Raw genomic sequence first — 11152 nt, 5'->3', positions numbered from 1 at the left:
GCGAGTCTAGTGTCGAAATTATTACACCGCTATTTATTGTACAAAAGACAATCATATAAAAACATACATATAATAAATATACATTTGAGTGAGTTACGAACGTTTCGACCCTATTTTTGGGTCATCTTCAGCGCAAATTTAAACTAACTAAGCAATGAAATAATACAAATTTGGAGTCAAGCATAAAAGTGCTGTCTAAAAATACGTTTCAGTTGAATGATGCGGTGTCTCATTGTTGACGATGTCTGCAATTTAAACAATCCGAATCTTTCAGCAAATAAAATACATCAAACCAAACAACAATTTGAATTGATAAAATACCTTAAATAAATTAGGATTAGAGATGGGCAGATGGTTCGCGAACCGTTCAATTGAATCAGTTCACATCAAAGAGCGCTCGGAAACGAGTCTATAAAAAAGGAACCGTGGTTCCTGAAGAACCTGTTGGTAAGTGTAGGAACTATTGTAGTAATTATTCTGTTGGTAAGTGAAGGAACTATCGAATCATGCAAACCCTGTTCCGTTTCTGCCGTCAATCTGCTATCAGAGATTGTGTGCGCAGATCCTGCACGATTTTTGGTATCAATTTGCTATCAAATTGCGCCTCACAGATCCTGTTAAATTTCTGCTATCAATTTGCCGTCAGTTATATCTGCAGGCTTTACTCGATTTCTGCCGATAATTTGACATCAAATTTCATTGCGCAGATCCTGCTTGGTTTCTGCCGACAATCTGTTGTCAAATTGCGTCGCACAGATCCTGTTCAATTTTTGCCATCAATCTGCCGTCAGTTATATCAGCAGGCTCTACTCGATATCTGCCGAGAATTTGATATCAAATTTCATTGCGCAGATCCTGCTCGGTTTCTGCAACCAATCTGATATCAAACTGTGTTGCGCAGATCTTGCTCGATTTCTGCCACCAATCTGCTATGATAATTTTAAACAAATCCTGTTCAGTTTCTGCTATCAAATTATGTCAGCAGGTTTTGTAACATTTCTGCTGACATTCTGTTATCATTATTTGATATAACAAATTTTTTATACAATCTGCAATCTTACTGTCGACAAAAATTTGTAGCAGAAATTGACAAAATCTGTTTGAACAGACTTTGCTGACTGGGTAGTGAGATTTTAAATAAACTAATTAGTCAATTAGTCGACTCACAAGCCGTTTGTTTAACGTGCGACGGTTGGACAAATATTAATAATATCAGTTTTTATGCTCTTACTGCTCATTATTTGGATTCAAATACACATCTTAAATCATATTTGTTAGAATGTTCAGAATTTAGCGATAGGCATACTGGTTTGAATATTTCTCAATGGATTGACACAGTCTTAAAAAAATTCAATATAGATTTTAAAATTTGTGCAGTGGTGACAGACAACGCAGCTAATATAAAATCTGCTGTTAATATTTTAAAATTAAGACATATTTCTTGTTTTGCTCATTCATTGAATCTCGTTGTACAAGATGCTATTGACAAAAACATTAAAGATTTAGTCGAAAAGACCAAAAGCATTGTACAATATTTCAAACAAAGTAGCTTCGCTTTGGCAAAACTGCATGAGATGCAAAATAACTTAAATAAAGATCATTTAAAATTGAAACAGGATGTATCTACTCGGTGGAACTCCACTTTTGATATGTTTGATCGTTTTTTTTTAAATAAGGAACCTATTATTTCTGCTTTGGCATTGTTAGGATATAAGAATACTTTGCAACCAGAGGACTGGGACCTAATGGAGCACTGTATAAATATATTACGGATATTTAACGAAATTACGATAGAAGTATCGTCAGAAAAAAATGTTTCTCTATCAAAGACTTCTGTTCTCTCTAGAGTAATGATCAGAAAAGTGAAAACATATTTAGAGAATAATACGTTACCGTCAATGATAAAAAATTTAGGTGAGAGGTTAATAGAAGGTTTGGCAAACCGATTTGGGGAGAGAGAAGGAAATGATTTAATTGCCCAATCGATATTCTTAGATCCCAGATTTAAAAAACAGGGCTTCGGAGATGAAAACAAGTTTCAGGCAACATATCAGAATCTAATAGCGAAAATTAGAGCTTGCACTAGCCAGGAATCTCCACAGTCTTTGTCCCAACATTCCCAACCAGTCCAATCTTTTTTGACGACATCTTCGACAACCTCAGTTTGGGAAGAATTTGATACCACAATAAACCACCTACAAGGAATGCACAACCCCTCTACTGCAGCAATTATAGAGTTAGACAAATATTTGGCCGAACTCCACGTTACCAGGACAAATGATCCTCTAATTTGGTGGGAAGCAAGAAAAAATCTATACCCAAATTTATATAAAATGATGCTCAAAAGGCTCTGCATCCCTGCAACTTCGGTCCCATGTGAAAGAATATTTTCTAAAGCGGGACAAATTTGTAATGAAAAAAGGAGCCGATTAACAACAAAAAAAATAAATCAAATTTTAGTTGTGCAACATAATGTTAAATTATTATAATTTTTATTATAATAAATTAACATTATTATAATTAATATATTATTAATTAAAAAAATTATAATAAATTAACATTATGTATAAATTAACATTATGAATAAATTAATAAATTAAAAAAAATAAAGAATAATTATTTATTTATAAGGAACCGATGAATCGTATAAAAGAATCAATTCACTTAAGAGAGCGAACCGACTCTGAAACACTCACTGAAGTGAACCGTTTTGCCCATCTCTAATTAGGATAAATAAGTAGACTAAATGTAGAAAAATAAATAAATAAGAGTTCTAAAATTTAAAAAATTAAAAAATTAAAAAATTACGGAGTTAAAACTGTATAAAGGAACACTAAAAAATTCACTTACTTCCAGACATCGAAAACATTGGCAGACAATAAAGGTGAAGAGAGACCGACCATTGTTATTTATTAAGAGACAAAATAATGGTCTAAATTTGCAGACGGATACCGAACGTTTACCCGAAATTTATTTAAACATTGTTAATAATTTACCAAAAATTTAATAGTTCGATCTCTTGTACCACATTTGAATTTTTGTGACTTTGCGCATGTTTATATTTATATATTATTATCGACTCGCTCTGACTCCTTTATAAAGTAGCCTCGTTACGTCTCGAGGACTGGTCAAATTTTTGTCGTTGAGATGAGTCAGTCTCTCTTCACCTTTATTGTCTGCCAATGTTTTCGATGTCTGAAAGTAAGTGAATTTTTTAGTGTTCCTTTATACAGTTTTAACTCCGTAATTTTTTAATTTTTTAATTTTTTAAATTTTAGAACTCTTATTTATTTATTTTTCTACATTTAGTCTACTTATTTATCCTAATTTATTTAAGTTATTTTATCAATTCAAATTGTTGTTCGGTTTGATGTATTTTATTTGCTGAAAGATTCGGATTGTTTAAATTGCAGACATCGTCAAAACAACAATGAGACACCGCATCATTCAACTGAAACGTATTTTTAGACAGCACTCTTATGCTTGACTCCAAATTTGTATTATTTCATTGTTTAGTTAGTTTAAATTTGCGCTGAAGATGACCCAAAAATAGGGTCGAAACGTTCGTAACTCACTCAAATGTATATTTATTATATGTATGTTTTTATATGATTGTCTTTTGTACAATAAATAGCGGTGTAATAATTTCGACACTAGACTCGCATTGCCACTTATACCAATTTATACTTTTAATAAATATAAAAGATGTATCATATACATCACCCCCCAGAAGAAAAAAGTATTTCATCTTTGGAGAATATAAATATAGATGATGTGTCATATACGCCACCAGAAAAAAAAGAACGGAGGAAAAAGAAATACAAGCATTTCCCAGTGTTAAGGTATTTATTTGTTACTTCAAATTTACTTTACTCTTATTTTTTATCTGTATAATAATTTTTGGATAACATTTTACATAACAAATTAGGATGTAATAACGCAGATATCTCCACAGCGACTTAAACCAAGTATGCAGGAAGAAAAATTGAAACATGAAATCCGTAATCTGAAGATGAGATTATACCGAAGAGATATAAAACTTTCAAATGTAACAGATATGTTAAAGCAATTAAAAAATGTAGGTATATCTGAGTTAGAAGAAGAACTACTTAATCGTTTCAGTGGTTTAAAATTGGACATATTACAAAATGAGTTTCAAAATTATGATAAAAAGACTCAGAAACATTATTCAGATAAAATGAAAATGTTTGCATCTACGTTATATTTTTATTCTCCAAAGGCGTACAATTTTCTTCGTAAGCATTTAAGTCTGCCCCATGAGGCAACATTACGAAAACATATTGCACAATTTTCATGCAAAGCAGGTTTTCTTGATGGAGTTTTTCAATTCTTAAAAAAAGAAAGTATCGATTGTGATTATTTAAAAGATGTAGCTTTAATAATAGATTCTATGTCTATTAAATGTAATGTAATATATGACAAAAACGATGGTATGTTCAAAGGATATGTAAATTATGGATCTATTGGAAAAGATTTGAAATTACAATATAATGAAACTGATATTGCTTCAGAAGTTTTAGTATTTCAAATAGTTTCATATAGTACTAAATTTAAAATTCCAATAGCTTATTCTTTTGTGAATAAAATTACAAGCGACAGTCAAAGCAAGTTACTTATTGAAGCAATTAAAAAATTGTATGATGCTGGAGTTACAGTACGTTCCATAACTTGTGATGGAGCAAAAGTTAATTTTTCTACTATAAAAAGGTTGTTCTTTTACCTCTGAGATAATGACATTCACTTTAAACATCCATGCAATAATTGTAACGTTTATGTAATATTTGATGCGTGTCACATGATTAAACTAAGTAGAAATGTTTTTGCAGAAAAAGGTTTATCTTCTGCAAGTGAAAAGATATTATTTGAGTATGTTAAAAATCTGCACAATCAGGAAGAAAATATTGGTTTAAAATTCTCAAATCGTTTAAGTTCTAAACACATTAATTATCACAATACAAAAATGTAAGTTTTTTTAGCAGGTAATCAGTTGTAATGTTGCTAACGCCATTGATTATTTAAGAAACGATAGGTGTAAACTGTTGGGCAGAGTATGCAACACTATGCACTGTCAAACACGGCTTTATTACAGCAATGTATGAAATACAGTGTTGAATGCAGTACGATATAACACGTCAGCAAATCCGTTATAATGAAGAAGAAAACTGATACAAAGGAACACTCAGAAAGGAAGTGACGCAATCTGTGTAGAAAAAGAAAAACTAATAAGAAGGCCCGCGGTAAAGGCTCGCGGTAAATCGTGACTGTGGCGCCACATACGAGGTGGGCGGCAGAAATGAATCTCCAACACTCTCCCTCATTTATATAGTCCACCGCTTGTAATATTACTCTATTCCACTGAGACCGAGCCCTCGGACACAATAATTGTGTTTCTTCCTTGGCAATTGCTTAGTGAGTATATCTGCCAGCATCTCTTCCGTAGGCAGATATTCGAGCTTCATTGAGTAGTTGTTCAAAACCTCTCGAATAAAATGTTGACGAATTTCAATATGTTTTGACCTTGCATGGTAAACGGGATTACGCGCTAATTCACCCGCACCTTGATTATCGTTGTAAAGAGTAGTATCTGTTAATCCTTCGAATCCTAGTTCCTTCAGGAAGTTGGTGAGATAAACAGCCTCCTTGGCCGCGTCAGTCAATCCCAAGTATTCCGCTTCTGTCGATGATAACGCAACTGTCCTCTGTTTGCGAGACTCCCATGTAATAGCGCCTCCCGCTAGTATGAAAGCAGATCCAGTGTATGAGCGTCTATCTATCGCACAACTTCCCCAATCAGCGTCTACATAGCCCAGTAGGTTTTTGTTTGTGCGTTTGAAACATAGGTTCACGTCGACAGTGTTCTTCAGATATCTGAGCACATGTTTCGCTGCCATCCAATGTTTCTTCTCGTGTCCACAGTTGAATTGACTTAATACACTTACCGTGTGGGCAATATCAGGCCTAGTGCCTATGGCTAAATACATTAAACTGCCCACGAGCTCTCTGGATGGAATCGTATCATCATTCTTTTCGGAGTCACCCATTGTTAATTTGCAGCCACTGGCCATTGGGGTGCTCGATGTCTTGCAGTCTGTCATTCCAAACTTCACCAGTAAATCTTTGATGTAATTGGATTGGGATAGACGAAAACTCTCCCTGTCTTTGGTAATTTCTATTTCTAAACAACATCGGGCTTCTCCGAGATCCCTGACCGCGAACTGACTCTTTAGCATTTCGATGATTTCTTGAATCATTGTACGGCCCCTTGAGGCGATTAAAACGTCATCGACATAAACCAGGAGAAAAATTGTTTTTTCCCTGTTTACATAAATGCATGGATCGGCATTTGTCGGAGTAAGGCCAGCGTCCTTGAGTACGTCGTGAAGTCTTAAGTACCATCTACGTCCAGCCTGACGAAGCCCATATAACGCCTTTTTCAGAAGGCAAACCTTTGGTCCTTGACGAAGTTGCGATAACATCGCTTTGGCGTTGCCTCGTAAATGTCCCGCCGATTTGTCCTGTGTGATTCTCATCAGCATTTCCTCTAGATGCTCCGGCATTTCCATGTAAACTACGCTATCCATGACTCCGTGTAAATACGCTGCAGTGATGTCTAACTGCGATATTGACATCCCGAATTGGGCTGATAAGGCGACCAATAATCTTAGCGATCCGAGCCTTGCCACTGGAGCAAAAGTCTTCGAAATCAATCCCAGGGCGTTGTGAGTAACCTTTTGCTACTACTCTAGCTTTTCTTCTTTCTAGCTTTCCGTCCGCTCCATGCTTGTTCTTTAGGATTGTCCTGCACTTGACGACGTTTACACCCTTAGGTCTATCAACAAGCTCCCAAGTGTCATTGGCAACCAAATTCTTTACTTCCTCGTAGATCACTTCCTTCCATTCGGCAGCATCGGGACCTGAAACAGCTTCAAAAATAGATATCTCTCCCGCAAATAAAGCATACCTTGAATCGTGCCACTCGACATCATCATCTGAAGATGATTCGACAATCATGGAATCTGGCAATTGCTTCTTGCTGCTCCTCAAATTATATTGCCTTGTTGGAATATCTGGTTTTTTGTTTGTCGCTCCCTTCGGGCGTCCGGGTGTGCGTTTGGCGGGCGTCGCGCCCTCATCTTCTCTCTCAGTTTCAATATTTTTATCAGTCTGTTGACTTTCGGATGATGCAGTAACCGGATTGCGGCTGTTCGCCCCAATGTCGGTGTCGCGTGACTCCTCCATTGTCTCAAGATTATCCTCGATATTGAATCTGCCATTCTTTGTCTCTTCGGTGATTATATCCTCAACAGAATCCGTCGTGTAGAATTCGTTGAAGAACTTAACGTCTCTAGCGATATGGATCTTCCGATCCTTTGGACTCCATACTCTGTATGCCTTCGATACTTCAGAGTATCCTACGAAGATGCCTTCCAGTCCGCGAACATCAAATTTTCCCTTGCTTGGAGATTTGTTCAGAATAAACACCTTGCTACCAAATATTCGCAAATGCGATATGCTCGGGCGTTTTCCAAACCATTTTTCAAACGGCGTTCCCGAATTCAGGCTTTTGGTGACACACCGATTCCTGATGTAGTTCGCGGTCGCAACAGCTTCGGCCCAAAATGACGCCGGAAGTCCAGATTAGATCATCATGCATCTCGCAGCCTCAACTAGGGTTCTGTTTCTACGTTCGGCGACTCCATTTTGTTCAGGACTGTACGATACTGTTAGGCGACGGCGAATACCGTGTTCCTTGAATAGATTATCTAGAGTGGAATTACAGTATTCTTTACCGTTATCCGACTGAACCGCCTTGATTTTTTGTCCAGTTTGATTCTCAGCTAGCTTCATAAACTCCTTAAATTTTTCGGCTACTTCGCTCTTGTTGCGTATGAAGTACACTTCACACCACCGGCTACAATCATCTATGAAGATAACAAAATAGCGCGCACCGCCTTCAGATTCCGTACGCATGGGCCCACAGACGTCTGTGTGTACGATGTCTAGTATGCCCGAAGCTCTATGGCTTTTAGCTGGGAACGAAGTACTTGATAATTTTCCTGCGGCGCATATCTTACAGTCAGTCATGACAGAGCCATCATTGAGTTTTATGCCGTTCGCTGAATGGGACTTCCACATTAGGCTCACATCCTTTTCATTGAGATGTCCTAGACGTTCGTGCCACATCTTGAATTGAGATCGTTCGTCCTTGCGTGCCGCGTGTGCTTTTTGAGAAAAGTCCTCCTGGAGATCAAACAGATCACCTATACGATTGGCTATTGCGGTTACATTACCTTGTAAATCCTGAATGACCGCGTGACCTTGTTTAAACAAAACTTCGTGTTGATTGTCCACAATCTTAGCAACTGATAGAAGATTGGTCCTTAAATCGGGAACATATAATGTATTTTTCAGCCTTATCTTCCTTGCATCGCTTCCGTCCGAAGCTGTTACCTTAACATCTCCCATCGCCTCGATCTTCGTAGTAGAATCGTTAGCGAGATTCAATCCGCTAGTGATATTTTTAGTGTTCGTGAAAAGATCCTTATTACTACATAAATGCGAAGTGCAACCGCTATCCAAGCATCAGTTTCTTGATGCTCTATCATTGTTTATCAACAACGTTGTTTCGGTTGCTAGCAGCGTTGTTTCAGTTGCGTGGTTCGATCTTTTATTAGTATTTGCTCTTTTGGAGAAGCAGTTTGCAGCCTTATGTCCAGGCTTTTTGCAGTAATTACATTTAAGTCGTGTGTGCGCGGACGATGATGTATCCTTGTTGCTGTTTCCTGTTTTACTCTTCGAGGTATGATGCTGATTCTGTTTCACAAATAGAGCACCGGTTTCGCTATCGGCTGATTTTTGTTTACGTGCCTCACTTTCCTCAATTATTTTAATCTTTAACATGTCAGCATCTGGCAGATCGTCGCGAAACTCTATCGCACATCTAAACGTATCGTAACTACTAGGGAGGCTATATAATATTAGGTGCGCAACTAAGTTCTCGCTGTTTTTTTTATGAAAATGCAACTTTATTGTGAAAAAATGGTTACAAATGAATCATTCAAAGTATTGCCCATCGCTAGCTACAACTTTTTCCCATCTTTCTGGCAGAGCTCGAATACCGTTACGGTAAAAGTGTTCATCTTTTGAGGCTATCCACGAATCAAGCCATTTTTTGATGTCTTCATATGAGCGGAACTGCTAATCAGCCAGACCATGTGCCATCGAACGGAACAAGTAATAATCGGACGGCGCAATATCTGGGGAATATGGCGGGTGGGGTAGGACTTCCCATTTGAGCGTTTCCAGGTAGGTTTTAACGGGTTTGGCAACGTGAGGCCGAGCGTTGTCATGCTGTAGAATCACTTTTTCGTGCCTCTGCTCGTATTGTGGCCGTTTTTCGCGCAGTGTTCGGCTCAATCGCATCAATTGAAGTCGATACCGTTCCCCAGTGATGGTTTCGTTCGGTTTCAACAGCTCATAATAAATAACACCGACCTGGTCCTACCAAATACACAGCATAACTTTCGCAGCGTGAATATTCGGCCGAGCCGACGACGTAGAAGCATGACCGGGCAGTCCCCATGACTTTCTTTTCTTTGGGTTGCTGTAATGAATCCATTTTTCATCACTCGTCACGATGCGATGAAGAAAACCCTTCCTTTTTTGCCGCTGGAGCAGTTGTTCACAGGCGAAAAAACGACGCTCAACGTCCCTTGGCTTCAAATCATAAGGAACCCAAGTTCCTTGCTTTTGAATCATTCCCAACGCATGCAATCGCTTGGAAATGGCTTGGCGGGTAACTCCTAATGCTGATGAAAGCTCTTGTTGCGTTTGGCATGGATCCTCATCGAGCAATGCCTCCAATTCAGCGTCTTCGAAGGTTTTTGGTCTTCCTTCACGCGGACGGTCGTCAACATCGAAATCACCGTCTTTGAAGCGACGGAACCAATCACGGCACGTTGTTTCACTTAGAGCAGCATCTCTGTAAACTTTATGGAGCTCTCGATGCGCTTCAGCCGCCGTTTTCTTCGAATGAAAGAAGAAAATCAACACTTCCCGCAAATGACAATTATTTAGCACAAAATCAGACATTTTCACACAACCAAAAGTATATGACGCCAAAACAAAATCACTACTGTGTCAAAACGGTTTGTTTACCATATGTCTAAGCTTGGTTCATGACGTTTTGGATATGTCGAAATCGACCAACACTTATTGGTGGCGCAATCTATTGACAAACAGCGGGAACTTAGTTGCGCACCTAATATAATAATTGCGAGCATATCACCATTTATTTCTACATTCATTGCCTGCAGCTTGTCAACCGCATCAAAAAGGTCATTTAAGTGGTCCTTGACATCGCCACCTTCTGGCATTTTATGCAGCATGAGACGTTTTAAAAGAGTTGCCTTACGTGCAGGTCCTTTTGATGCATAGATCGACTCTAATTTGTCCCAGACATCCTTGGACGTCTCGCAACCTCGGATTTGTTTGAGCTCCGATGGATTGATGGACAAAATAAGATCCGATTTCGCCTTGCGATCCTCGATGATCCACGAATCATGTGCTGCTTGTGAGGATGCTCGTGTGGCATGATCGGTTGAAATCACAGGTTTCGGTTTCTCTCCGGAAACATACGCCCATGTGTCGTTTTTCACTAACAATGCCTCTGCTTGTATACGCCACGTATCGTAGTTATTTCTGGAAAGCAGTTCTAGGCGAGTAGAATTTATAATATTGTGTGACATATTGTCTCTGTATGTGTGAAACTAACTTACGCGATATTTCAATAATATTCGGTACTAAGTTTCGTTTACCGTACGCTCTTAGAACGGGATCCGCTATCGTATCAAGGAGATTGTCCGGTGAAGAAGATCGATTCTGAATCTGGTTTATGCAACTACTGAATTTATCCGAATAATAGATAGATTATTTGATTTATTAAATAGCAGGAATTCATATGGCTCAGGATTTAAATCACCACTTTCTTTGTCCAATTTTAACTACTGGAATGATATTTTGAATGAATCAGAAAGATACATTCGTAATCTAACATGTGAAGGGAAACCAATATTAAAACATAAGAGAAACACTTTTGCCCTCGGATTTCTGATTGATATAAAAAGTATTC

Source organism: Camponotus vicinus, unplaced genomic scaffold, assembly GCF_025532165.1.
Source record: "Camponotus vicinus isolate PSW18456_S1 unplaced genomic scaffold, iyCamVici1.0 SCAF_13, whole genome shotgun sequence".
In the NCBI taxonomy this organism is placed as follows: Eukaryota; Metazoa; Arthropoda; class Insecta; order Hymenoptera; family Formicidae; genus Camponotus; species Camponotus vicinus.
This window is presented reverse-complemented; position numbering follows the sequence as displayed.